The sequence below is a fragment of the Mauremys mutica genome, chromosome 8 (genome assembly GCF_020497125.1).
Source record: "Mauremys mutica isolate MM-2020 ecotype Southern chromosome 8, ASM2049712v1, whole genome shotgun sequence".
NCBI lineage: Eukaryota > Metazoa > Chordata > Testudines > Geoemydidae > Mauremys > Mauremys mutica.
In genome coordinates this window covers 19460693-19487763 of record NC_059079.1, presented here as the reverse complement: position 1 = coordinate 19487763, position 27071 = coordinate 19460693, and the positions used below count along the sequence as shown (strand labels likewise).

General features: G+C 47.0%; 1 long non-coding RNA gene across 2 annotated transcripts; it reads left to right on the top strand.

Moving 5' to 3' along the window:
* Positions 1-98: 98 nt before the first annotated feature.
* On the top strand, positions 99-27071 carry LOC123376486. Of its 2 annotated transcripts, none has more exons than XR_006581807.1 (4): positions 99-288; positions 8779-8893; positions 25931-26031; positions 26119-27071. It is a non-coding gene; the product is annotated as an uncharacterized LOC123376486 (long non-coding RNA). The 2 variants fall into 2 exon arrangements; XR_006581806.1 differs by lacking the exon at positions 99-288 and adding an exon at positions 1413-1641.

Below are 27071 nucleotides of genomic sequence, written 5' to 3'. Positions count from 1 at the left end.
GCCCTAGATCAAATGGCACCCCAGGTGAGGTGCATCTTTGGCACCCCTCCCATTTGTTAAACTTTTGAATACCTTTTTTTTTGTATTTGTAGCCCATTTAACGACTTTGATGCACGATTTGCACACATGATTTATCCCTGTCATATAAGACTGACTGGTGATGCTCTTCCCTTTATATACCTGTGAGGGCATGACAGACAACAGTCTAAGAAGTTTGAGGAAAATGCAGTTCTCAGAAAGTCTGGAAGGTTCCATGAGATTCTACAAAGGTCCAGAACATTCTAGGAGGTTAGTGAAAAATAAATCCACATACAGAATACCTGAAACATTTTATTTCAAATATTCTATTTTGCCTTTTGTCACTAACAACAAAAAACATCACCTCAAGCTGGTTCACCCCCCCACCCAAGCCCAGGATGTCAGTTGGTCACCTTCCCCTAAATCTGGGCCTGACCCCCACCATTACAAATGTATACCTTATTTGTAGTCTGAATTTGTCTAGCTTCAGCTTCCAGTTTTTGTTTTATTTAACCAGGGTTCAGTCTTCAGATCAGCAAGTTTTGACTATATTGATGCATAGAAAAGTTTCAGTAAATGAGTAAATTCTGTGAATGTTGAGCTTGTAGGTGACACAGGGCACATGTGAGAGCTAGTATTAGAACTGCCGAATTCCTGGCCCTATCACAATGCTCAGATGCTAGGGCCTAGGCCAGTGGTTCTCAACCAGGGGTCTGGGGCCCTCTGGGGAGGCCGCTAAGCAGGGCCGGTGTTAGACTCACTGGGGCCCAGAGTAGAAAGCCGAAGCCCCACTGCATGAGTCTAAAGCCTGAGGCCCTGAGCCCTGCCACCTGGGGTTGAAGTCAAAGCCTGACCAATGTAGCTTCATGGGGGCCCCCTGTTGTGTGGGGCCCCAGGCAGTTGCCCTGTTTGCTACCCCCTAACACCGGCTCTGACTTTTATACACAGAAAAAACAGTTGTGGCACATGTGGGCCATGGAGTTTTTATAATATGTTTGGGGGGCATTCAGAAGGAAAAAGGTTGAGAACCCCCGGCCTAGGCCATGCTGTCTCTATGGTGATTCATTCTACTTGCCCTTTCAATCTCTGGCTTCAAAACCTGCATGTTATTACAGCCACTAGGAACCAGACTGAAACCACCAACTCATTTCACGTAGCTCACCATAGCTGGCAGCTAAGGCTTTCAATCTCTGCTGACCATAACCAGATTCAGCTTTTGACTCAGCGAGGAGAGATTTTCAATCCTCATCAGCTAAGCCTTGTCAGGCCCATTTAAGACAGAGAAGGGTCCAGTGCATCTGTGACAGATTGCACACTGTCCAGCTGGGCAGGCACCTGGGCCTTGTAAGGGGGAGATACTAGCAAAGAGAAGATGTCTATATGCTGGTCTCTCTCAAGGGAGGGTGCTGCAAGGGAAGCTGTGGCAGAGCTGCAGGGCAGCAAGGAGATCCTGAGTGGTAACCACAAGAGCAGTAGAGGGGGTTTGCCTGCTGACCTCTCTCAGACAGTGAGAAAGAGATGAAGAAGGCTGAGGCCCAGTGAGGAGGGGCAGGAAATGGTTGCTTAGTGAGGAGCAGACTTGGAAAGAAGAGCTCTAGGACTGGCTGAAAATGCTAGAGCTAGGTATGAACTCTTGTGTTGTGGTCATGGACTTTATTTTAGGACTTCAGGATTGTTTTTAACTTATGCTATTAAACCAGCCCCAGGCCTGGGGTGTGGTAGCTATGAGAGGGCCTGTATGGAATTTATTAAGGAGCCCTGAGAGAAGGGGAAACTGAAGTTGGTCTCCTCAGAGCCAGTAGGGGGTGCTAGAGGGTAGATATGCCCTTTTACAAGCCTGAACAAAAATCCCCCATTCAAACATCTAACTTTAGGATTTTTTTTTTAAAAGATGGATCTGGGTTTAATTGTAATTATTTGCTTAAGAGTCCCCTCAGTTGCAGAGTGTAGTGTTTAAATACAGTGGTCGCAGGCACTATTGTGACATCTGAGATAGTGACCCTATACATGTATAACTCCTAATATGAGATTGGGTCAGTCTGACAGCAAAGTTACTGACCTTTAATTAGAATTTATTCCAGTAAAATACCAAATAACACATTTTGCAAAATGTGTATTGTATATTTTGCTCTCTTGTTTATACTTGCAAAATGATGCTCTTCACCCAGAGATACAGCTATATATCTGTCGTATTTTTCAGAAACCCTTCGATTGTGGACAAAAGCACACAGACTATGGTGGGGGTGCATTAGCAATACTAACAGAGAAATGGACACAAATTATAATTAAGAAATGTAACAGACTTAAAAAAAAAGAGAGAGAGAAATCCCTCCTGATTTAGGAGCAGATAATTCTCCACCGGTCAAGCTAAAATATTACCCCACACCCTGCATGTAAGAACACAATTCACCTCTCTTGGGCTTTTTGGGAATGAGGCCAAAAATCAAATCCTGTAAGTGGGAATTTGAGCTGTGCTTGTGTCAAATAAACAAGAATAAATCAAGCAGAGTCAACTTGCTTCCTCATAGTTAACAAATTAGGGTTTGGTGGAACAACTAAGCAAGCCTGCCCAGCTGTTTTTGAAATTGTTTGAATCTATTATGCAGGAGGAGGCTAACTTTATTTTCAGTGATTCAGACAGCTCCACCACATACAAATTATGTGGCCCATGCACTAAATGTGTTAACTAGTGCAGTTAACTGGCTGGAGCCCACGTTACAGATACAGTGTCTGACTTTGCTCCCAGGATCTACTTGTTCATGAATTTTCTAATTGGAAATGAGCTGAAGCAAAGAATAAGAACAATGTTAAGAATTTATGCATTGCTATATGCTAACTGTGTTTTGAATCCTGTATCATTCTATGTTTCTAGAAGTACCCAAGAGAAGCTCTTATTCAGCAAAGCACTTAAACACGTGCTTAGGTGCTTTCCTGAATTGAGGTCACAATGGCTTGTTGTTTAGTTTTAGAACCAGAAAAATACAATGCTAAATGAAGTAGGTGCATCACAGCATAAATATCTGTGAGGGAGAAGGGCCGAATCCTGCTGGGTTAAATGTATCCTGTGCCCTGCATATATTAGAGCAGGGAAAATACTGCAAAAGTTTGAGGGATTATTTGTTTGCCTTTTTAAACACAGTCGCTTTGATTGTGCCTCTTCTGAAATCACTTTCTCTGATTACTCTAGCAATGGTAGTTACTGGTAAGAGGCAACAGATCTTAAGTGATTTCCAGAATAGTCACAGGAAGCATATTTTGAACTTGTAATTGGGAGCATTCACACTGATTCTAAGGGCTAGATTGCAAGCTGGACTACACACCTGTGCAGGAGAGTAAGAACCCTCCTTACCGCTGTGTGCTGGCTATATGGGGGTTGGCTGCAGGCATGCAGTGGTAAACAGGGAGTATGTGCTCACTGACTTCTCTCAGACCAGGTGGGCTTGGCCAGTGTAGCTGAGCCAGCACATGAGGTGTTGTAACTTGCTGTTATAGGCCAGCAGCAAATGTCTACCCCACCTGTCCCTACCCCAATACACACACCTGCACAAGGGAGATGCAGAGCAGGATGGACTTGAGCCTTGAGCAACAATTCCCCTCTATGCTGCCCCCATGAGTAGCTCCATACACCACATCCCTTGCTCAGAACTGTGCTTAACATCACAATCCAGCCCTTAAAGTGAAGCTCTTCCAGTCAGGGGGTAGGAGGGATGCACTTGGACCTATGTGCTCAATCAGATGCTTAAACATTGAGCACTCACAGCAAGCACTCTATGAAGGAAAAATTGTTTGAGAGCATTCAGTAAATCTCAAACAGCAAATAAATTTGAGGAAAGTCATGACAATTTGCTCACAGAAAAAAGAGGAAACTCTTCATTATCCACCCATCTGGAGGGTAGAGAGAGACACATCCAGTTATTGAGAGAAGTTTTTAACACTAGAAAAGTCCTTTTATTTTTTGTATATGAATGTCTGATCTGAAACTGGGGGCTGAGGGGAAAGGTAACTTTTAGTTCTTTACTCAGTGAAAAGTAACTATACATTTATTCCAGAGTTGAATGTCCTTTACCGGTATTTATTTAATTTTTTTTAAAAGCAGCATTTCTTTTCTTCTTACACAAGAGGACACAGAGGCTGCCTGCATTCCGGCTGCTCCACATTTATTCAGTCCCTTGCTGACGTGCTCATTTGGCCCAGTTTCCATCTTAGGGTCCGATCTCTTCTCTACCCTACTGTCATTTGCATTACCTCCTTCCTGCTGTGGAAATCTGTCACCAGCTGCCTGCTGTTGTTGACTTTATTAGAATCTTTAGTCTGCTTCACTGAGCTTTCCCCTCTGTCATGTTGTTGCTATGTAAAGGCCCTGGATTTGGTTCCTTGGTCAACAATGTACAGAAGTATGTTGTCTGCACCAGTTAGCAGGCTCTCTGGCAGGCAAACATAGCAAAACTTTCAGGTTTGTCTCAGACTCTGGATTGTAATTTTAATTTCCCATTAAATCTGCGAGAGAACCACTCTGGTGATTCACATTGAAAAGTGAACACTAGCCAGCAGATTGCACAGACCCCTTACAATCCTCTCAGTTATTTCATTTTCCACGTAGCGCAAGTTCCTGTGACCTTCCTGAATTAACACACCAAGGGCTGGTCTACACTGGGGGGGAATCGATCTAAGCTATGCAACTTCAGCTACACTGTTCGCATAGCTGAAGTCAAAGTATCTTAGTTTGACTTACCTGGCTGTCCTCACGGCGGCAAGTCGACTGCTGCAGCTCCCCCTTCAACTCTGCTTAGTCCTCCTGCCGAGGTGGAGAATGGGCATCAATTCGGGGATCGATTTATCGCATCTAGACGAGATGCGATAAATCGATCCCCGATAGATCGATTACTACCCGCCGATCTGGCAGGTAGTGTAGACGAGGCCTAAGAATCAGTAGTGAAGTAAATAGCAGTGTTGCTGATATAACAACACTGCATGGGCATCTACACAAAACTCATAAAAAACACCCAAAATCCTGCTACAGATGCTGCTTGAGCTGAAGGAGCAACTCCATTAGCTAGTAATGGTAAGCTGTTGTCCTCTAGCGGACCAGCCAGTAAAGGGTGGGTGACACACACATTGCCAATGTGCTACTCTTGACTCTGCCTTTGTTGTATGAGTTTGGAGAAGACTTTCCTCTCCAGGGATATCCATCCAGCACCTTTCACAAGTGCTACATTCACTAGAAGGCCTTGTCTACACTGGCACTTTACAGTGCTGCAACTTTCTCACTCAGGGGTGTGAAAAAACACCTCTCTGAGTGCAGCAAGTTTCAGCGCTGTAAAGTGGCAGTGTGAGAGAGGCCTGGTAACTGGAGCACCCGTGCTGTGTGAGAGCTGGGGCTCAGGATCTGCCCTTCTCAAGAGAATATTTACAGTGTTAGTCACTGAACTGCCCTCTGACACTATGTCCCCAAGTTCAGAAATAATTCTACAGCCTTCCCTTCTGTTCTCTGGTGCAATCTGCATATACAGTTAAACCCTGTTATCTCGACGGCCTAGGGGTTTGCCAAAAGCCATCGAGATAACCAATGATCGAGATAAACCCCTATCCACCCCCCCACCCCCTCCCTGCCCCCTTACCGCGCTGCCTGCACGTGGCTGGATCCGGCAAAGCGGAGCCGGGCGGACGGACGGACGGACGGGCGGGGAAGCGGAGCCGGCGGGCGGGCGGCAGGCGAAGCCGGGACCAGGTATGTGGGGCGGGGACGGGCAGGGACCAGGTATGCGGGCCGGGCGGGCGGGCGGGGACAGGCAGGGACCGGGTATGCGGGGCGGGGAAGCGGGGACCGGCGGGCGGGGAAGCGGAGCCGGCGGGCGGGCGGCAGGAGAAGACGGGACCAGGTATGTGGGGCGTGGACGGGCGGGACGGGCAGGGACCTGGTATGCGGGCCGGGCTGGGGGGCGGGGACAGGCAGGGACCGGGTATGCGGGGGCGGGAAGCGGGGACGGGCGGGCGGGGAAGCGGAGCCGGCGGGCGGGCGGCAGGAGAAGCCGGGACCAGGTATGTGGGGCGGGGACGGGCGGGGACGGGCAGGGACCGGGTATGCGGGGCGGGGAAGCGGGCACCGGACGGCTCCGAACCGGAGCCGGCGGGCGGGCGGCAGGAGAAGCCGGGACCAGGTATGTGGGGCGGGGACGGGCGGGGACGGGCAGGGACCAGGTATGCGGGCCGGGCGGGCGGGCGGGGACAGGCAGGGACCAGGTATGCGGGGGCGGGGAAGCGGGGACCGGCGGGCGGGGAAGCGGAGCCGGCGGGCGGGCGGCAGGAGAAGCCGGGACCAGGTATGTGGGGCGGGGACGGGCAGGGACCGGGTATGCGGGGCGGGGAAGCGGGGACCGGCGGGCGGGGAAGCGGAGCCAGCGGGCGGGCGGCAGGAGTAGCCGGGACCGGGTAGGGGGGGCGGGGGCGGGCGGGGACGGGCAGGGAGCCGGTCTGCGGGCCGGGCGGGGGGGGACAGGCAGGGACCGGGTATGCGGGGGCGGGGAAGCGGGGACCGGCGGGCGGGGAAGCGGAGCCGGCGGGCGGGCGGCAGGAGAAGCCGGGACCAGGTATGTGGGGCGGGGACGGGCGGGGACGGGCAGGGACCGGGTATGCGGGGCCGGGCGGGCGGGCGGCGGAGGGGCGGGCGGCAAAGCGGGGAGCCGGGCGGGCAGGCGGCAGGCAAAGCGGGGACCAGGTATGCGGGGACGGGCTGGCAGGGACGGGCAGGGACCGGGTATGCGGGGCCGGGCGGGCGGGGACGGGCAGGGACCGGGTATGCGGGGGTGGGCGGGCGGCTGGGGACGCGGGGAGCGGGCGGCTGGGGAACCGCGCGGCTGGAGAGCCAGGGAGCGGGTGGCTGGGGACGCGGGGAGCCGGGCTCGAGATATTAGGGTTGGGCAAATCGACATAACAGATGAGAAGCCCATAAGATAAAGAGGGAGTTTGGCGGTTCCACTTCTAAAACCTCGAGTTAATAGGATTGGCAAGTTAACCGAGGTCGACATAAATGGGTTCGACTGTAATAGCATTGCGGAGTGTCTGTCACTGCCATGAAAGCAGCTAGAGTCCAACAGGCTTTCAACGTGGGTGTCTCATTTTGATGAGAGAGCACATTCCACAGAAAAACAGGTGCAGAGGCAGCTGTTGTGATGCTCCCCAGGGGTATCCAGGGTTGGGAAGCACCTTGCTATTACTTGCCCTTAGCATGAAGGAGTCTTGTCTGTGCCTACTGTGACTCAGCTTCCTAAAACAACCAGCCTATGGCAGCACAAGCCCTGCCTCACAGGCCTTGCTCCCTCTTTCTAGGTCAATGAATGTCACTCACCAGCCCCGTGTCTCCCTAAGCATTCCCTGTAGTGTCCAGCCCCTTATTCCCTGAGCATTCCCAGAAATACGGAGCTGCTGTTCCCAAAGGAACTGTGTGCACACCAGCTTGTAGGATTCAGCTCAGCAACAGCACTTAGATAATACATTTATTATTAAAGACTAGACATTCAGGAGGTAGAGAGTAAGCACAGTGGAAACGAGTGGCTACATATAAAACAAAATCAAAATACACTTTCTACCTAAAGAAGTTTATCTCGCCCACAGTCTTCTTCAGTGTTTTCAACCGAGGTTGGCTGAGATGCTGTTTCATGAATATAAATACTCTGTCCATTTACTTCCTATCAAGGTGTATTCTGTGCCTTCTAGAAATATCCTAGACAGGATAACTTCCTTGGGAATTGTGTTTTGGTTTTGTTTTGTGCGCTCCTTCTCTGTTGACTTCACATCTCTTTGTTATGATGGAACCAGGCATCCATTGTTAGCTTACAGTGCTTAATTTACAACCAACAGAGGTATACATTTCTTCCGTCCAGTCTGGAGGAAAACCTGGTTTTCACCTTTGCTGGTGAGTAATACCTTGATACAGACTTTAAGAACATCTTTTCAGTGTGTATATATATGTAATTCCTTACACCCTCTACATACATTTCACAATGCTATTAATGACTGTCTGTCATTTGAGACTCACATGACATTCTGTGGTGAACTAGAATGTACACACCAGACTTGTGAGATTTCTGCCACCCCTTGCCAGTTGGCAGTATGAGATTCTTGTCTCCCAGCTGTCCTCCACTCTCACTTGCAAAGGGCACTGGGGACAGAACTCTGCACAAAGAAGCAGGTCTGAACCTCTTCCTTTCATTTCAGAACTCAGACACGAGCAATGCTGCAAAATAACCAGGGCAAATATAGGTTTTTGTACAGCAACTCAAAGAGTAAAAGAGCCTTTAATGTTAAAGGCCAGATTTTCCGCCAGTGGAAATCAGGGAGCAAGGTACCTAGTGGTGGAAAATCTGCACCCAAGAGGGGTTGCATAAAGTGCCCACTCAACCAGGGGCACAAAGTGGGCAGCACCTGCCATAGAGAGAGTGGCCATCAGGCTCAGCAGAGATGCTGGCTTCAGTTATTATTTATCCGGATTGTGGTAGTGCCCACGGTATGCTGTGTGTTCCAAACCCAGAGGCAGATGCAGCCCCTGCTCTGAAGAGCTTTCAGACAAAGAAGGATGTTGGCGTTGTAACACCCAATCACAGTTATCAGGGCCGTGACTGGCACATGTCTTGCTAAATTATAGCTGTGGTGGAAGTTATTCATCTGTGGGGGTTTTGAAGATAACACACAAACAACCCTCCCTTCAGGATCCTGCCTACTTCTTTTTCTCCCACGCTGATTCTTTTGTTGTTTCCGTTCCAGTGGCCCTTCTCTCCATGCCTCTGAGCAGATCACTCCAGAGAGAGACACAGGAAATGGATAAGCTGATGAACTTGTCTCTTGCTAGAAGTCAGCCCTCAGGTGGAATCTAGATGAGGTGAGGATAATGGCTTTGTGGGTGGCAAAACACAACCCCGTGGTAGCCTCTGTCAGTGATCCCCACTTTGGGGGAACTGAGGCACAGAGAGTTAAGTGACTTGCCCAAGGTTACAGGGAGTCAATGACACAACCATGGATCAGAGCTCAGCAGTTCCTGGCTCCCAGTTCCGTGCTCAGGTCGTTTGATCATTTTGCCTCTCTGAAGTTAAAGACTGAGCCTATTCTCATTTATATTGAAGCTCCTTCACATCCCATGGCGCGAGAATTTCACCCTTTATCTCTAAATTGCAGATTCCAGTTGTGCTATACCACATGGGTGACAAATACACATAACTAGAAGGCTCACACATGGCCCTCCATGCCATGATACCCTTATGGTACCCTACACACAGAGGAAACAACTTCACATTGGCTCCCACGATACTGGCATAGAGGGAAGCATTGGGGACAGATGAGGGCGAGACCACTGGTTTTTTTCACATATGAATCCAGTATCTAGGGACCCTACCAATGGGTTACAGCTCATCGGTGCAGTGGAAGGGCTGCCCATGGCCTGGTTGAGGATTACATCCTCCCCTGCATTCTACAGAGTTCTTAGTACAAAGCCAATTTATTTGGGCTTTTGTATCCAGAGGGTATATTTCAGCTAACTGCACACCATTCCTGTCACTAAGCATGGGAGTTAGGTGTGTTCATCTGGGAGAGAATATGCCCCTAACCCTTGGAAATTTGTTTCCTACATTTTTACTTAGAGGTGTTTCTTGATTCTTAATGAAAATAAAAAACAAAGTTCAGCTGAAGCAACTCCCTTTCCTCTGCTGGCTTGCCTGGGTCATTTTTATTGTTTTGGCCAGACATTCAGTGAGTTCATAATGCAGCTGGGAAAATGCAACTCTCTCAATTTGTTTGGCTTCTGAGCCATGTGGGTGCACATGAGTCTAGGCATCTGGCCAACAGCTTTCCTAAAAGTCAGGGTCAAGGCAGTCCACAAGAAGATGTTGTTGGCTGCATAGTGCTTTTTACGGCAAGCGAATTACAAATACCTACATGTCTTGCCAATTATTAGCTTTACTTCCTGTAGATGCAGGAGAGATGTGCAGTAAAGGAAACTCACTAATATTATTCTATACTTAACCTATGTGCTGAGCAATGATAATTGTTCTTCACTGATGCTTAGTAGTCTAGCACAGATGCATAAGAGCCTCCAATTGAACGCAGCTTGAAAAGGCTACTGAATCCAGGCTTCTGTTTATGAATATCAGTCCTATGCTGAATCTGCAATGATTATTCCAATGAACTGGCTGACCAAACAGTTTACCAGAAGGGTATTTTAAAATGCTGCAGGTTTGAGAAAAATATGATTTCTCAAACTGCACAGCAGTTAAAAACATGTTTTAGAAGTTAATGAAGCAAGAACAGGACTTGCTTGGCAGAAGTCAAGCCTTTTTTTCCTGGAAGGTGCTGGCTAAGCTGGCTGCATAAAATCTAAACAAAATCCACAATTTCTGAAACGCTGTCCATAGCTGCTGGGGTTTTGTTTGTGTAACTGTAGGTGGCAAGAAGTTAAACTGTAACTGCCAGTTAGTTATTGGCAGTTTTTTAACCCTGTGACGCTGGGAGCAAGATTTCACAGCCCTAACCATCAGTAAGAAGAGAATGACTGGGCTAGATTGAAATCCCGATGCCAGGAAAGCAAGTGTTGGCTCAGAAAGAAATAGATGTTGATGACTGATAAGCTGTGCAAATCAGTCCTTAAATCGCTATGTTTAACGTAGCTCTGGAACTTGTTTCTGTACACACAAGCCACTTAAAGCTGAAGTTTTTGCTATTTATTTTAGAATAAGGAAAATGAAAGAGAACAAATGTAAAACTTCCATGTGTTTATCACCTCTGTACCAGGCTTCAGAAACTCTGGGTATGTCTAGACTGCAATTAAAAACCCACTGCTGGCCCATGCCAGCAGACTCTGGCAATAGGGCTGTTTAATTGTGGCGCAGATGTTCGGGCTTAGTCTGGAGCCCGGCTCTAGTACCCTGTGACGTGGGAGAGTCTCAGAGCTTGGGCTGCAGTCTAAGCCAGAATGTCTACACCACAATTAAACAGCCCAGCGAACTGAAGCCAACTGGCACGGGCCAGCCGTGAGCCTCTGTTTTCAGAGGGTGTGCTTACACTGCAATTAAAGTGACTCCTGGAGTTAGAAAGGTAGAGGTGCTGTAAATAAAGAGCAAGGACGTTACAGTTCTGTTGCCGTCTACAGCATAGACCCAAACTGCAAACTTTGGATCTGGAGCTGAACTTCCCCAAAGTTTGGGTGTGTTTGGGTGCAGAGAGTTTAGCCTATTTAATTTTAACCCATGTATCATACTGTCAAAGAGAAGTTCCCAGGTGCAGATGAGGTGATAAATTGCCACCTATTGCTGTTCTGCTATCTTCATAGAATCAAAGTCTCATAGAAATCAGAAATGGGACTCGGTAGGTTATCTAGTTGATCTCCTGCCAGTGCAGAGTGTATTCAGTTTTGGGGCTGAGTACTGAGCTCCTGTATAGTGTGGGTTAAAGAAAAGCAGCTTTACATGAAACTGGGAAAGAATCCACATCCTATAAGTGGTCAGAAACTAATAGTTCTGCTGAGTCGCAGTCCGCCTCCTACAACATGCATCTGAAAAACCTCTTTAGTGACAATGTCTTATTTTCAGACGAAAACACACATCCTGTTGGATGATTAAATCTCAAGGAGAAAACAAACGTTGCTAAAGTCCATGCTGGGAACTGAAAACAAAGCTAGAGCAATGTTTTGTCTGGACTTCTTTGAGTTGTGCAAAAAGGAGCACACAGCTGGGCCAAGAATGGTTGTAAGTCTGGCTTGGTGCCTCACTTTGAAAGATAAGCAAATAACCTGCACACGAGTTAAAACCAGAGTTAAATGGAGAATACTGTATTTGCCACTGGTTCTATCCAGCGGCAGGAGGATCAGAGTTAAAGATCCTAGTGTTCCATTCACTGCTATTTGTTTTACTGTGGCTCGGTTTTATCCACCTATGTATGTGGTGTGTTGTTTTTTTTTATTGCACTGCCCAGAGTGTTTATGTAACAATGACAGCACTGAAAACAGGAAACATAAACTGGAATTGTTTTATTGTTTCAAGATGGCCCTAGCTTATTAGATTGTTGTGGTCAGTTTTCTTCTCATCTAAATGGAAAAAATACCAGTCTATATCTACGTAGCCTCAGCAAGGGGAAGGTGATTTGTTACTTTTCATGGTAACTAATTTTTGTTCCAATCAGGGAGTAAGGAGTGAAGGATCAGGTGAGGATATTAGCACCTGTTAGCTTGAGGCAGCAGAAATTGGTGCCACTTAGTGAAGGCTGAAGCCTGCTAGAACAGTGGTTTTCAAACTTTTTTTTCAGGCGACCCAGTTGAAGAAAATTGATGCCCGCGACCCAGCGGAGCTGGGGATGAGGGGTTTGGGGTGTGGGAGGGGCTCAGGGCTGGGGCAGAGGGTTGGGGTGAGGGCTGCGGGCTGGGGCTGGGAATGAGGGGTTCAGGGCATGAAGGAGGCTCTGGGCTGGGGCAGGGGGGTTGGGTGCAGGGGGGTCAGGGCTCTGGGCTGGGAGTTCAGGCTCTGGCGTGGAGCCAGGGATGAGAGGTTTGGGGTGCAGAGGGGGCTGTGGGTTTGGGGGGGCACTCAGGGCTGGGGTAGGGGATTGGGGCATGGGCTTGCCTCAAGCGACTCCTGGTTAGTGGCGCAGCGGGGGTGCTAAGGCAGGCTTCCTGCCTGTCCTGGCACCACGGACTGTGCTGCGCCCCGGAAGCAGCCAGCAGCAGGTCCAGTTTCTAGGCAGAGGGGCGCAAGTGGTTCCACATGGCTCTCGCCCATAAGCACGCCCCACCGCTCCCATTGGCCCCAATGGGCGCCCCCCCCACCTAGGAGCCGAACTTGCTGCTGGCCACTTCCGGGGCACAGCAGGATGTCGGAACAGGTAGGGACTAGCCTGCCTTAGCCAGGCAGCACCGGCGATGGGACTTTTAACGGCCCGGTCAGCGGTGCTGACCAGAGTCACAGCGACCCAGTGCCTTCCATTCTGCAACCCAGTACTGGTTATTGGCAGTTTTTTTAACCCAGTACTGGGTTGCAATACGCAGTTTGAGAACCACTGTGCTAGAAGACTGTTCTTTATGCTTGTGGCAGCAGGTGCCAGGAATGGAGACGGTGTAAGGCTGCAGGAATGGTCACAGCAATGGAAAGACAAAAGGAGGCTGAACAACAGAAGGAAACTATATGAACTATGTCACTGGTAGTTTGATAACCTGGCCCTAAGAAGGCCATCTCCTCTCAAGGAGAATGCTGGCACATGGAGCAGTAAATGACACTTCTGTCTGCCCTCCTTGCCTCAGACATCCTAGGACGGATTCATCCTAATGGAGGGCAGGAGATTATACCCAGTGTCCCTGCCTCAGAGTTTTCCACTTGCAGAAAGGAGAGCTTTAAGTCTGGCCTCTGCCTAAGACACACACACCCGGTCAGGGGCTGGCAAATAGATGTACTGAACCAGTGCATCCCCAGCGGCCCTACCTATGTCAACTCCCTGGCTAGCTCTGCCCACTATCTTGGTCACCCCAAGTGAGGAGAGAGGCTTTTTATCACCACAGCCTTCTCCCCTAGTGGATTTACTGCTGCTGTGGCATTATGCTGATGCAAACCCAGGCTGAATTTAATTATGAGTGTAGGAGACTGAGCTAACTCAGCCCATGCACAGATTAATCCCCTAGCCCTCATGTTCCAACCTTATTTGAGTGGTAAAGGCTGAGGAAGGAAAGGAAATTTGTCTCTCCTGCTGTCCTGTTAAATAATTGTATCCAATATGCAACTGTCTGTGCTTTTGAGGCTTGGTTCAGGCGGCCTTACTGGTTTAGTGTTTGGATGGCCTGGGGATAATTCTATAACAAACAGAAATGCCACCAGCAATAAATGCAGTATTATTTATTATATAGTGCTAAGTGCTTTGCAGGAGATAGGAGACAGGGCCCTGTCCTGAAGAGCGTACAGTCTAGACTGGGACCATCCTATTCACATTAGTGAGCAGTTATTCACATGAGTCCCACTGAAGTCAACGGGAGTCACAGTGTGCACGTCTCTTTTGCCATTCTTGTTCTTTGGGGCACAAACAAGGCTGGCTTTGATATCTGGGGAGCTGTTACTGAAGTTACTTATGGTGTGGGGGAACCCATTCCTTTGATTTCTTCTTCTCCCTGAAAATTCCCCTTCACAGATCACCCCCTCCCCCACTTACGCCTCACACTGTCTTCTCTCCCCTCCCCCAAACTAAATGTGGGATTTATTTACAAATCGGAACATAATGGTTTTCCTATAGCATTCCTTTGGACTTATTGGTGTGGGGGGAGGGGAAGGAGGATTGCTACCCATCCGGTTTTCACCCAGATAGTCTGGGTTTCAGCTTGTGTGTCCGGGTGCCATTTGACAAGCCCTGATGTCTGGTTTTCTTTACCTGGGAGGAAGAGGTGGAGCAGGAGGCAGGACCATGGGGAAGAGCAGGGGGTGGGGCTTTGGGTCACCAGCCATTAGAAAGATGACACCCCTAGGGGTGAGTGGGCGATGTGCATGTTTGGGTAGCCATGCAGTAGTGAAGGTGGGATATAATGGGGGGATTTAGCTATGGAGATGGAAAGCAAAGAAGAGATCTTGGAGATCTTGGAAAAAGCATCATCAAAATTTGCAAATGGCCTGGATGTATGAAGCAAGGAAGAGGAAGAAATTAAAACTCACCCCCACATTATGGGTGGTGAGTAACAGGGAGCAAAGTGGTGTTGTCAACAGTGTCGGAGAAGGTGGAAAGTAAGGAGTGTAGTTTCAGCCATGTTCCGGTTAAGCTGATGACAAGACATCAAGGAGCTGTCAGAAGGTCACTGTTGGACTGGATGGGAGGTGCCAGGACAGGGTTGGAGAGGTGGATTTGTGAATCATCAGCATATTGGTGACAGCTGAAGCCATAGGAATAGATGAAATTGCCCAGAGAGAGGGTGTAAGGAGAGAAGAGCAGGGAGCCAAGCTGAGCCCAGGGGTACCTCCCACCAACAGTAGCAAAGGAGGCCCCGTAAAGAGAGAGTCTGAAACAACAGTCAGAGATAGGAGAGGATGGTAGCGTGAAAACCCATTGGGAATAAGATGTCTAAGAGGAGAGGACAGTCGACAGTATCAAAAGCACTAGAGGGGTCAAGGAGCAGAAAAATGGAGTAGAGACCCTGAGAGCTGGCCAAAAAGAAGTAATTAGACTTTTGCTTTGTTAAACACATACAAGATAATAAGCTGTGGCCAAGAAAAAGTGGGCAGGAAGCAGCAGGTGATGTTAGTTCTGATTCTGACAAAGACATTGAGAAATAAGGGTGCAAGAATCATTTTTATTTTTAAAACAAAAATGTTCGTCACGTTTCATTCCGGTCTAGTCAGATGGCTGGTTTGATCAGCTTCATTAAAGTGCTGTACACCTGGTTAGGATTCACTCAAGTGTGCAAAGGCCAAGATGTGAGAGCAGTTGGATTATTTTTTGCACAATGAAGCAAACAAGTTCTGCTGTGCTTGTTTTTGATGTCTAGGGAAAGGGCAGGTCTATTTTTGTCCCCACTGGATTTTGGTTAAGGGAGGGCACTGAGGTCTTGTTTGTTATCCTTTTTTACACAATGCAGAGGGAACTGCTGTGCATTGACAGTGGCATTTCTGTGTTGGAGATTAATATGGAAAAGGGGATTAGTCATTAGTTAACAGGTAGGCAGGAGGGCATGCAGGTAGTCTGTGCTAAAACTGGGCATGCAGCTAGTCTATGCTAAAACAGCCTATTATTCTTGTTACCTGCTCTCCCACTCTGGCCACCCATTTGTTTGTTTAACCCATCCTTTATGCCTCATCTGTTTAGGCCTGATGCAGCAAAGACATGCACGTGCGTAACTTTGGGTGCTGGAAGCAGTTCCATTGACTTCTGTAGGATGGTTGATAAGTTGTATAGTCAATTGTTTGACCACACTGGGTTATGAAATCTATTCAGGAGACTAAATAACCAATATCAGTCAGGTTTATTGCTCTAAGCCAATAATAGCATAGAACAGGAAAAAGGTTCAATATGATACCAGCCTCTGGGAAGCTGTCTTGTGTGATATTACATTCACAGCAGGTGTGCTCCCAAAGTTACATATTTCAGCTGGCAGTATTTATAGAATGATTTTACAAGTTACACATCTCTTTACGTGTCACTAGAATCCAACCCATCAGTTGTCCCAGTTCCTTAACTTGTTGTTCTGTTCCTTTCCTTGGCTTTGTTTTGGATACTTGCATTCCAGGTACTGACCTGTGCAGGTACCGCCTAGGTTTGTACCAGGGTAGAACAATCATATATCTTGTCCTTTTCCTAGGATGTTCCAGTACTGGCCTGTGAGAATAACTCCCTACCTGTTGCTATGGTAAAATACTTGTGTGTCCTCATCCTGACAAGTTTTCCTATCTACTTAACTGAAGTAAGCTTTTGCTGAATGAAAGGGGTTATGGGATACTTAGCATAAATGAGCAAGGTTTTATAAAAAGCATAGGCCAATTTAGGCTGGATAACTACTACATGCTTAATATATACTGATTTTTATATGTGTGTGTGATTTACACCAATATATAGATCTATAATATGCAAGCCCAGCATATAGTAGTCGACACAGTGTGTGTAAAGTTCAGCACATGCAGAAGTCTTGGCAGAATTGGAGCTGAGACTGTAATTTACTATATGTTTGTACAGTGCCCAGCACGATGAGACCTCAGCTTGGTTAAGACCTCTAGGTTCTTCCACAATAAAAAATAATTGATCCTTATTAGAAGCTGGATTCTGCTTCCTTTGAAGTCAAAGGAAAAACACTCATTAAGTTAAATTCTGTGTCATTCAGCAGCCTCTCTGAGTGGCTCCAGCAATGCCAACCAACCAGTTAAGATGGGTTTGCAGCTGCTTGGCATTGCCAGAGTGTGCAAAGCAGCAAAAGCAGACCAGCGAATCTACCATTCTCTATAGGGGACAGTGGTGCTTTGAAACTGAGGGTATGTCCACCATGCAAAAAAACAACCCGCGGAAGCAAGTCTCGGAGCCCAGGTCTACTGTCTCAGGCTTGTGGGCCTCAGACTGCAGGACCTTCCCAGTGGGGCTGGAGCCTGTGCTCTGAGACCTGCCTCCCTCGCTGGGTTTCAGAGCCTGAGCTCCAGCCCCACTAGGAATGTCTGCACTGCTATTTTTAGCCTTGCAGCATGAGCCCCACAAGCCCGAGTCAGTTGACCTGGGCTCTGAGACTCGCTACCATGGGTATTTTTGCAGGGTAGATGTACCCTAAGCATTGCAATATCAGCACCTTTCCAGTTGAAGCTCAGTGCTATTTCTCTCCGAGCACATATAAAAATAGGTGTGGTGACAGGATTTGGAACAGAAAATGTTTGAATCAGGGTGTAAAATACTCTGCCAATGCTTTTAGGGCCGATTCTTGGCCTACATTTTTAAAATGTATTCTAATTTGATGGGGAGGGGGAGAGAATTACTCAGACATGCCCCCTCCCCCAGCAGCATCCCGTGGATGCTGCTTAACTTTACAGTCAGGATCTTTGATTAAAGCCTCTGGACTTATTATATAATGGGATGTTTATTACCTTTAACTACATAATTAACCACTCTCTGTAAGGTGCTTCCTTTGGCAGAACTGCTGTAAGTCAGCTTTAGAATGTTTGCCATTCTTTATGTCCATTTAGGGCTCAGTTCTGCAGAGTGCCTCATGCCCCACTCAAGGGTGCTTAGCACCTTGCAGGACTGAACACGTAGAATTTTAATATTCTCTTCTCCAAAAATGCTTCTCAAGTGACTGATAATAAATTTGCATGCTAAGTGGGCCATTTTCATGTTTCCATCTCAGCTGTTGGATACCATTAGGGTTGCCAACTTTCTAACTGCACAAAACTGAACACCCCTGCCCCACCCCTTTTCCAAGGTCCCGTCCCTCACTCATTCCACCCCCACCATCGCTCGCACACCCCCACCCTCACTCAGTTTCACCCGGCTGGGGCAAGAGGTTGGGGTGTGGGAGGGGGTGAGGGTTCTGGCTGGGGGTGCAGGCTCTGGGGTGAGGCCAGGGACAAGGGGTTTGGGATATGAGAGGGGGCTCTGGGCTGGGGCAGGGGTTTGGGATGTGGCGGGGGGGTATGGGCTCTGGACTGGGGATGCGGGTTCCAGGTGGGACCAGAAATGAGGGTTCAGAGTGTGGGAGAGGGTTCCAGGCTGGGGCACAGGGTCGGGGTGCAGGGGGGCTGAGGGCTCCAGCTGGGAGTGTGGGTTCTGGGGTGGGGATGGGGATGAGGGGTTTGGGTTGCAGGAGGCACTCTGGGCTGGGGCAGGGAGTTGGGGTATGAGGGGGGTTGCAGGGTGCGGGATCTGGGAGTGAGTTTGAGTGTGGGAGGGGACTCTGGGCTGGAGCAGGGGGTTGGGGTGCAGTAGGGAGCTCCTTACCGCAGCTCCCAGGAGGTGGCCACCAGGTCCTTAGGCGCATGGTGGGCCAGGGAGGTCCCGCATGCTGCTCTCACACCCACAGGTGCCGCCCCTGCAGCTCCCATTGGTTGCGGTCCCCCTCAGTGGGGGGGTGGGGAATCCATTTTCAGAGCCAAAATCTAGTGTCACATAAATACTTCTTTCCAGTCACTCTGGGTATATCTACAATGAAATAGAAGCTGTGACTGCAGCCTAGGTAAATCATCCAGCACCCAGAGAGGAGAACGTTATGTTTAGGTCACTTCACAAGCCCAGGGTGAGTTTTCCCCATGTAAACAATTTCCTCATAACAACTTCAGTAACTGATAATTGGTCCTGGGCCTGTCTGACTTAACTGATTGCAAAGCCAAAGTGCACTGTACAGCATGGATGGGACTAAGAAGAGGTAGTGGAAGAGAGAATCTTGAGGTATCCTGCTGGGGGAAAAAACAGGGGCATTTCCTTTCCTTCTGTAAATAGAACGGACCCATTTGAAATTAAACAATATAGGTCTCCAAACCAATAAGCTTCTGCAACACAGAGTGGAAACCTGTTCAATATATAACTAAGGTGCTCAGAAAGTCTGTTTTTGTACATGCAGGAAGTATTAATTTAAAAGGGCCCCATTGTGTCAGAATATATGTTTGGCTAGGAGCACAGAAACTGTATTCTTCCATTGTCTTATTAGGTTCATTCCTTCAAAGGTTAACTTGGGAATGTTATTTACCTTTTGTTGTGCAGGAAGGTAAAAAAAAAAATTATTTTTTTGCACTTTTCTAAAAAATAGCTCGTTGCTTAGCAAAATTGCGCTGTAATTCCTTCCCTGTGTTTTTCTGTCTGATTGCTAGTCATAATTAGCCAACATATTTATTTAACCATGGAGGCTAAAGGAACAAGGAGAGAAGTGGCCTGCCATGAACAGCCTTTTCTTTTCAAAGTACAGTTCTAAAGAGTGAATCTGTCAAAATGGTATGGTGAGTTCCATGTTAATTGACATGGGCATGGCGACAAAATGAGGACAGAAACTTGCATGGAATTAATTAGCAGGCCGCAACTTTTTGCACAAGGAAGGGGCACTACCCGCTGATCACCCACACTCTCCTATACCAAGCATTTAATGTGTTCCAATGTGAGGGTTACAGGGCTCCTTGCCATATAACCCACCCATAGCATGTGGTAGGCCCTCCACAGCCGCCTCCTCCTCAGTTCTCTTTGAATCCTAGCACCCTCCCTGCTGTGAGGGATAGAGGGCGCAGCGTGGTGAGGACCTCGGCCCACGAGGGCCACAAGATCTGACCTCGGCCTGCAAAGGCCACAAGGTCTCACCCTATCATGTGAGCCCAAGGCCCATCACCAAATTCCCAGGATTTTTGCTTCTGGGAACCATTCATTTTATTCTCTTAACTGCACTGGAAAGGAGCAGGTTCCACATGGCCCCTGCACTGGGCTAAATTCTGGGAGTTGGGGAATGCTGGCCAATCAGCATCCCTCTTCCTCATTGGCCAGTGAGTGCCAGAGATTTATGAGAGGAGTTACCTATTGTCCCTTGCCAAGTACCTCCCTCCCTTGCTACTGGGACTATCCCCCTTTCACCACTGACCCCATCAATTTCCCCCACCTGTTGATGCAGATGGGTGGCATTGGTGCTTCTGTGATTCCTGATCAAATCACCACAGCCTGGCAAACTCAGCCAGGGATCTGGAAGTCACGCTGGATTCTTTCCGGCTAATGCATTGTTACCAATAGAAGAAGATTATGCTGTTGATGATGCACAAACCAAATACAATCCAGTTCTCTCTCCCAGAGCTGAATCGGTGCTGCAGTGTGAACTCAAGTAATAAAACCAGTAGTAACTTCCATTAGGGCCAGATTTTGCTCTGCGATATTTGTGTGCAATTTGAAGTGAATTATGATTCACACTAAGCCATAAAGGTAGTGAAGTGATTACAGCAGAGTCAAAGTGAATGATTGTTGCTTACAACTAGAGTGGAATGTGAACCTTAGTCAAAGAAGGGAGCAGAGTTGAATGTGACTCTATTGAGCAAGAATGCACCATTGCTACTTGCTTGTTTTCCAGAGCAGAACCAGCCATTTAAGTGGGAGGGTCAGATCATAATGTGCAGTACACTTTGCACCACACTGCTGTCACATGCTGGACTGAAAGTAGGTGTAGCTGGTCACAGGAGGACCATTGCAGTGAAGGGAGACTCTCCAGTGCCATCAAGACAGGGGGCACAGTCTATGCCCTGCCGATCCTTGGCTGCTATAATATTGGGGTTATTGGCAGCCACTGTAGCTTAGAGCAGCCCTTAGATCACTTTTACCTCCTCCCGAGCTGTATTGTGTACTCTGCAGCCATCCTGATGGTCTGGGCTGGAATATTTTTATGGTAAAAGAAAAAGAAGGCTAGAACGTGACAAAGTAGAAATATCACCATCAGCTGGGATCTTGATAGCTATCAAGATAACTGGTCAGTGCTTGGCTCAGAGACCCTACTGATCCTACAAAGATAAATCAAAGGTGCTGCAGGGAGTGGAATAATTGCCACCAGTGGGTGGCATTCTTCTGTGGAATGAGTACTGAACAAAAGCCCATGCATAGTTGTAAGGTAACCCCTTCTGGAGGTGCATCCTTCAAGTGAGCTGTAAACCCAAGGTCCTGACCATTCATCATTTCAGACTCCTTGGCACTTTTGATAAGATGGTGTCCTGGCCAAACTACTATATAGGTCATTACATTCTGCCTACCTACAATTATTTTGTATTATTTAACTTAGGTATGGTAGTTGCAGCAGTTCAGAAGTGAAGGAGGAGTGTTGCTGTCAGCTGTTAAACAGTCACCATGTAAACCCCAAATAAATCTGTTTTACCCTGTATAAAGCTTATACAGGGTAAACTCATCAATTGTTCGCCCTCTATACACTGAGAGAGAGATATGCACAACTGTTTGCGCCCCCCCCCAGGTGTTAATGCATACGTTGGGTTAATTAATAAGTAAAAAGTGATTTTTATTAAATGCAGAAAGTAGGATTTAAGTGGTTCTAAGTAGTAACCGACAGAACAAAGTGAATTACCAAGCAAAATAAAATAAAACGCACAAATCTAAGCCTAAGACAGTAATAAAACTAAATACAGATAAAATCTCACCCTCAGAGATGTGGAAGCAGGGATAAAGCTGTCTCCAGTTTTGTTGCTTCCAACCTGAGAACGGAGTTTTTCTTCCACAGAGATGTTTTAATAAGTTTCTTTCACAGACTGGACTCCTTCCTAGTCTGGGCACAATTCTTTCCCCTGGTACAGCCCTTGTTCCAGCTCAGGTGGTAGCTAGGGGATTTCTCATGATGGCCGCCCTCTTTGCTCTCTTTCACCCACTTATCTATCTTTTGCATAAGGCGGGAATTCTTTGTCCCTCTGGGTTCCCACTCCTCCCTTCTAAATGGAAAAGCACCAGGTTAAAGATGGATTCCAGTTCAAGTGACGTGATCACATGTCACTGTAAGACTTCATTACCCACTTGCCAGCACACACATATACAGGAAGACTTACAAGTAAAACCAAGCCATCTGCAGTCAATTGTCCTGGTTGATGGGAGCCATCAAGATTCCAAACCACCATTAATAGCCCACACTTTGCATAATTACAATAGATCCTCAGAGTTATATTTCATATTTCTAGTTTTAGATACAAGAGTGCTACATTTATACAAATAGGATGACCACACTCAGTAGATTATAAGCTTTGTAATGATACCTTACAAGAGACATTTTGCATGAAGCATATTTCAGTTACATTATATTCAAACTTATTAGCATATTTTCATAAAATCATATAGAGTGCAACATTACATATGTTTTAAGATCCTTTTGGACAAAAGACAGCATATAAGTATTACCATAGTGTGTAAGAGCCCTAGTCATGTGTGTGTAAGAGCCCGTTGTGATAGGCACTGTACAAACACAACAAAATGAGAGTATCTGGCCCAAAGAACTTATCATCTAAGTAACATTGTTCTCAAAGGGGCCTCATCATGGCATATACATTTGCCCAATTCTGCATCTAAAGCCATGCTACACTGCCACTTATGTCAGCAAAATTATGTCACTTGGGTGTGAAAAATACACACTGCTGAGCAACGTAAATTTCGCCAGCATAAGTGGCAGTGTGCCTAGCACTAAATCGGTGAGAGAGTTTTTCCCACCCACATAGCTGCTGCCGCTCTTTGTGGGTGGTTTAATTATGTCACCAGGAGAGCTTTTTGCCATTGGCACAGAGCAGCTACACACGAAATCTTACAGCAGCGTAGCTGCATCGGTACAGCTGTGCCACTGTAAGGACTCTAGTGTAGACATAGCCTTTGTCTAGGATTAAAATTGCCATTTGCACACAAACTCATCGTGTTTGTATGAGCTAAAATTTGAAGGCAGAGAACCTGATTCTCTGTTGCTTTGCCCCTTCTATAGATACTTATGCCAAGCAGAATGTGTGCAAAGTGAGTGTAACCATGGGTGGCAGGAGAAGCTTCTCCTTGGGGATACTAGCCCCCTGCCCTGCCTCTTCCAGCTGAGTCCCTGCCCCAGCTCGCTGCTCCCAGCACACACCCCTGTGGCCCCGGCTGAGGAGGGGGCTGAGAGCTCAGCTGGGACTGCAGTGAAGCTCTCTGCCCTGGCTGGAGCTCCAAGCCCAGAGTCCCTCCCCCATTCCACCTGTGGCCCCATTCATGGTTCCACCTCTTCCCCCCGCCCCTGTTCCATCCACAGCCCCGGCCCTGTTCTGCCCTCACTCCACCTCTTCCTCCCCCACTGCAGCCCCAAGACCGGAAAAGCTCTGTGCCCCCGCCGCAGCCATAGTGGGGGAGATTTTTCAAGTGGCCCCCAAATCTGCCACTGACTCCCACCTCGGTGGCATGAGGTTTGGGGAGCCTTAGCCTCCCCTAGCCTCCATTAGGGCCGTGGTTTTCTGATTTGATAGTGCATTACACTCAAGTTGCATTGGTGTAAATGGCTATACAAGGTGCATGGAAATGGAGAATAATGATCAGAGTTTTTTGCCTGGAATTTTAACCGCTACTTTTGAATAACCGTCTCATAAAGCATGAGTATGAGGGGAGATCAGGGGCTCAATAGATTAATGGATTAAGAAACTAATGGCCTGATTTCCCCAGGACCATGCACCTCGTTTAATCATTTACACCACTGTCACGGTGCATGAAGAGCTGTAACGTAATGTTTTACATCTACTTGCATAGCTATAAAAGACTCTACAAGGTTTAAGGCAATGGAAAAATGAGGATTTGAATCTAACAAAACCATTTTGAAGTGAGCTGTTTTCATATGGAACAGTGCCATCTTGTGGCTGCTCCTTTTATTCAGTCTCATACTCCACGTGACTCTAGTTTGTCTTTTTGGCTGAAGAATTTATGTTCTATGTTGCACCTGTATTTTAAAGCCCATGAGAACTCTACCTTTAGTACCTTTATGATGTTATCCAGTCTGTTTGTTTTTAATTGCTTTTGATAGATACTTTCCCACATCTTCTTTTTGTCTGTTTTTTTTAAACCTATTTGATTATATGCACATTTGCGTGCTTCTGGCATGGTCTTTCCTTAAGTAAGGAAGTGTATTTTGTTTTTGCCAGGCTGGTAGTGCATCCAGAAGAAAGTGGCCATTAGAGCTGGGTAGGAAACAGGTTTCTCATTTTGTAAACATTTCTAGATTAAAAAAAAAATCCCATCCTGAACTGGGTCAAAAATCTCAAAAGCTTATAAACAAACAAAAAAATGGTTTGGGTCAATTGAGACATTTCATTTTTGATAACTTTGAAACATTTCATTAGATTTTGACCATTTAACAAAAATTACTAAATTTCTAAATGAAAAGTAATTTTGAAAATGTCAACATGAAACATTTGGACAACTTCCAAAGTTTTTGTAAAAAAATTTGTTGAGAAATTTGTTGAAACCAGTAATTTCCTGTGACATTTCAGCTTTGCTGAATCATTTTCTGATTGAAAAAAAGTTTTATAAAAAATCTCACCCCACTCTAGTGGCCATCTTACAATGTTGCTTGTCTCTGAAAAGTGACTCTACGTGTGGCGTTGTGAGGTTCCATGTACTACATCACCTCTCCAGCATTTGGGGAGGGATAGCTCAGTGGTTTGAACATTGGCCTGCTAAACCCAGGGTTGTGAGTTCAATCCTTGAGGGGGTCATTTAGGGATTTGGGACAAAAATCTGCCTGGGGATTGGTTCTGACCAGGAGGTTGGACTAGATGATCTCCTGAGGTCCCTTCCAACCCTGATATTCTATGATTTCAGGACAAATGTGCTCAGGTTTCAAGTAAAAAGATGATGGGTAGGGAGTGGTTTATCTGCTCACTCTGGAGATAGCCTAGAATCTGAGTCAAACTGAGTTCTTTCCACATCACCCCCAGTAGAAAAGACAATGGCTTTACAGGACAAACAAGAATAAAAAGTAGCAAGCTAAAGTACTCACTGATTACACGCAAAGCAGTGATCTGGGGAAATTTCCCACAGAATTCTAACTGATTTAAAAACTGGTGCCTGGATTGTTTTGATTGAACCAGTTTCAAATGTAAATTGGTACACATTAAGGTGTAAATTTTGACTTATATGCTTGGGATCATAGCAATGTAAGGCTGGAAGGGAGCGCGAGAGCTCATTTAGTCCTCCCCTCTCCTCCATGCTGAGGCAGGATTACGTATACCTAGACTATCCTGGACAGGTGCTTGTTTAACCTGTTCTCAAAAACCTCCAAGGTCGGGGACTTCACAACCTTCCTAGGTAACTTGTTCCAGTGCTCAACTATCCTTATAGGTAGAAAGTATCTCCTCTCTAAGAGCGTCTACACTGGAGCTGGAAGGTGTAAATACCAGCTTGAGGAGACATACCTGCACTAGCCTTGATCGAGCTAGCCTGCTAAAAAGAAGCGGTGTAGCTCCAGCGGTGCTAGCCACCCCAAGTAACTACTTATGGTCTCAGACAGGACTGTACTCGGGATGGCGAGCCTTTCCCATCCCTCATGCTGCTTCAGCTACACTGCTGTCTTTAGCAGGCTGGCTCAATCAGAGCTAGTGCAGGTATGGCTCCTTGAGCTGGAATTGATACCTCCCAGCTCTAATGTAGACATACAGACTGTCTCGCCCTTTACCATCCTGTCAGAATTGTAGTGAATGGGTCTACTCAAGCTGGAACTTCCTCAGTATAGGGGACACTGGATGGGGGATGCTAGCAAAGCATTCGTTGTGAGAGCCCTGCCAAATAGCCCATCTAGTCTCTCTGGCTTTTCAAGAAGGGAGAAACGTATGAAGGTTTTGAGCGGTGAGAAGCAAGGGAGGGGGACATCGTTCCGTGTCTATTTTTTGCTGGTTGTTGTTGGTTAGGGGGTTAGGTGAAACCGAGGGAATTGTGAACTATAAGAATAGTGGCCAAGAATGGCTAGTGATTTTTGGGTGCCTCTATTTTTCAGTGCCCAACACCAGAGACACCAGGTAGGTGCCTGACTTTCAGAGGGTGGCTGCTCAGCGTTTTCTGAAAATCAGCTAGTACCAAGAGCAGCAAGTGCCTTGGGTAAGCGTTCTGTCTTTTATCTGTTTTTTACATATGGAAATAAAACAGTATTGTTCGGCTCAATAACAATACTGTTCTGACTTGCAGGTGAAAGTGTATGTGGGGAAAGCAAGGAGCCCCCATCTTAAGAGACCAACCCCGGGGTCTGGTATTGACTCAGAGGGCAGCCTCCTTCTGATACACTTATGGAGCTTCAATTACCTCGAATAGGAGGAGTTGCATCAAGGAGGGGATATGTTTGTATCCATGGAGTAAACCATTTATGGACTTACATGCCGAACAAAGGGCGTGAAGAGCTTTATAAATTAACAATGCTGATGTAGAAAGAACTCTAAATTACTCTCTAATGAAAACTCTGAGTTAAGAATAAACCTTAAGCTCTTAACAAGAGAGGAGGCAATTAGGAAGATACTGTCAAAGCCAACAGAGGCTCACCATTATGTCTGAGAGGATCAGGTCCGACCAGTAATGATTCCGCATTGTCAGGATTTAAGTTTGAGGAACTGGCACGTATTTGTCTGCATTCATCAGCCAAACAATCTGGCAAGACTAGAAACATGTCTAGAGTCAGAGCACATTAAAGCTGTGCATTATCTGCTTATCAGCAGGAACTTGACCTATAAAATCTCACACACACACACACACACACACACACACACACAGAGCAAGGAATAGCCAGAAGAGGTGCTTTCAAAGCACATGGAATGGAAGTTTGGCCATTTGGTTATTCAGCGCCAAGTCCTTGTTGAATTGTCCATTGTTGGCTTATGAAGGTCAAAATCTTGCATTTCTTTGACCTGTGCATTAGAACAATGATTAATAATAAAGTTTGTTTAAAAGCAGGAGAAATGAATCAAGATGCAGCATGTGTAGGGACAGAAAACCATAGCCATGAAAATATGTCCTCCTTGCCATCCCTACTGGCCATTCCCACCCTACCACTAGGATGCTTACTGATCTGTAATCCTTTCTGAGTAATGCAGTTCATTGAGGTCATGATTCATCAGAGCATTCAAGTTCTGTTGAAATCAGTGTGATAC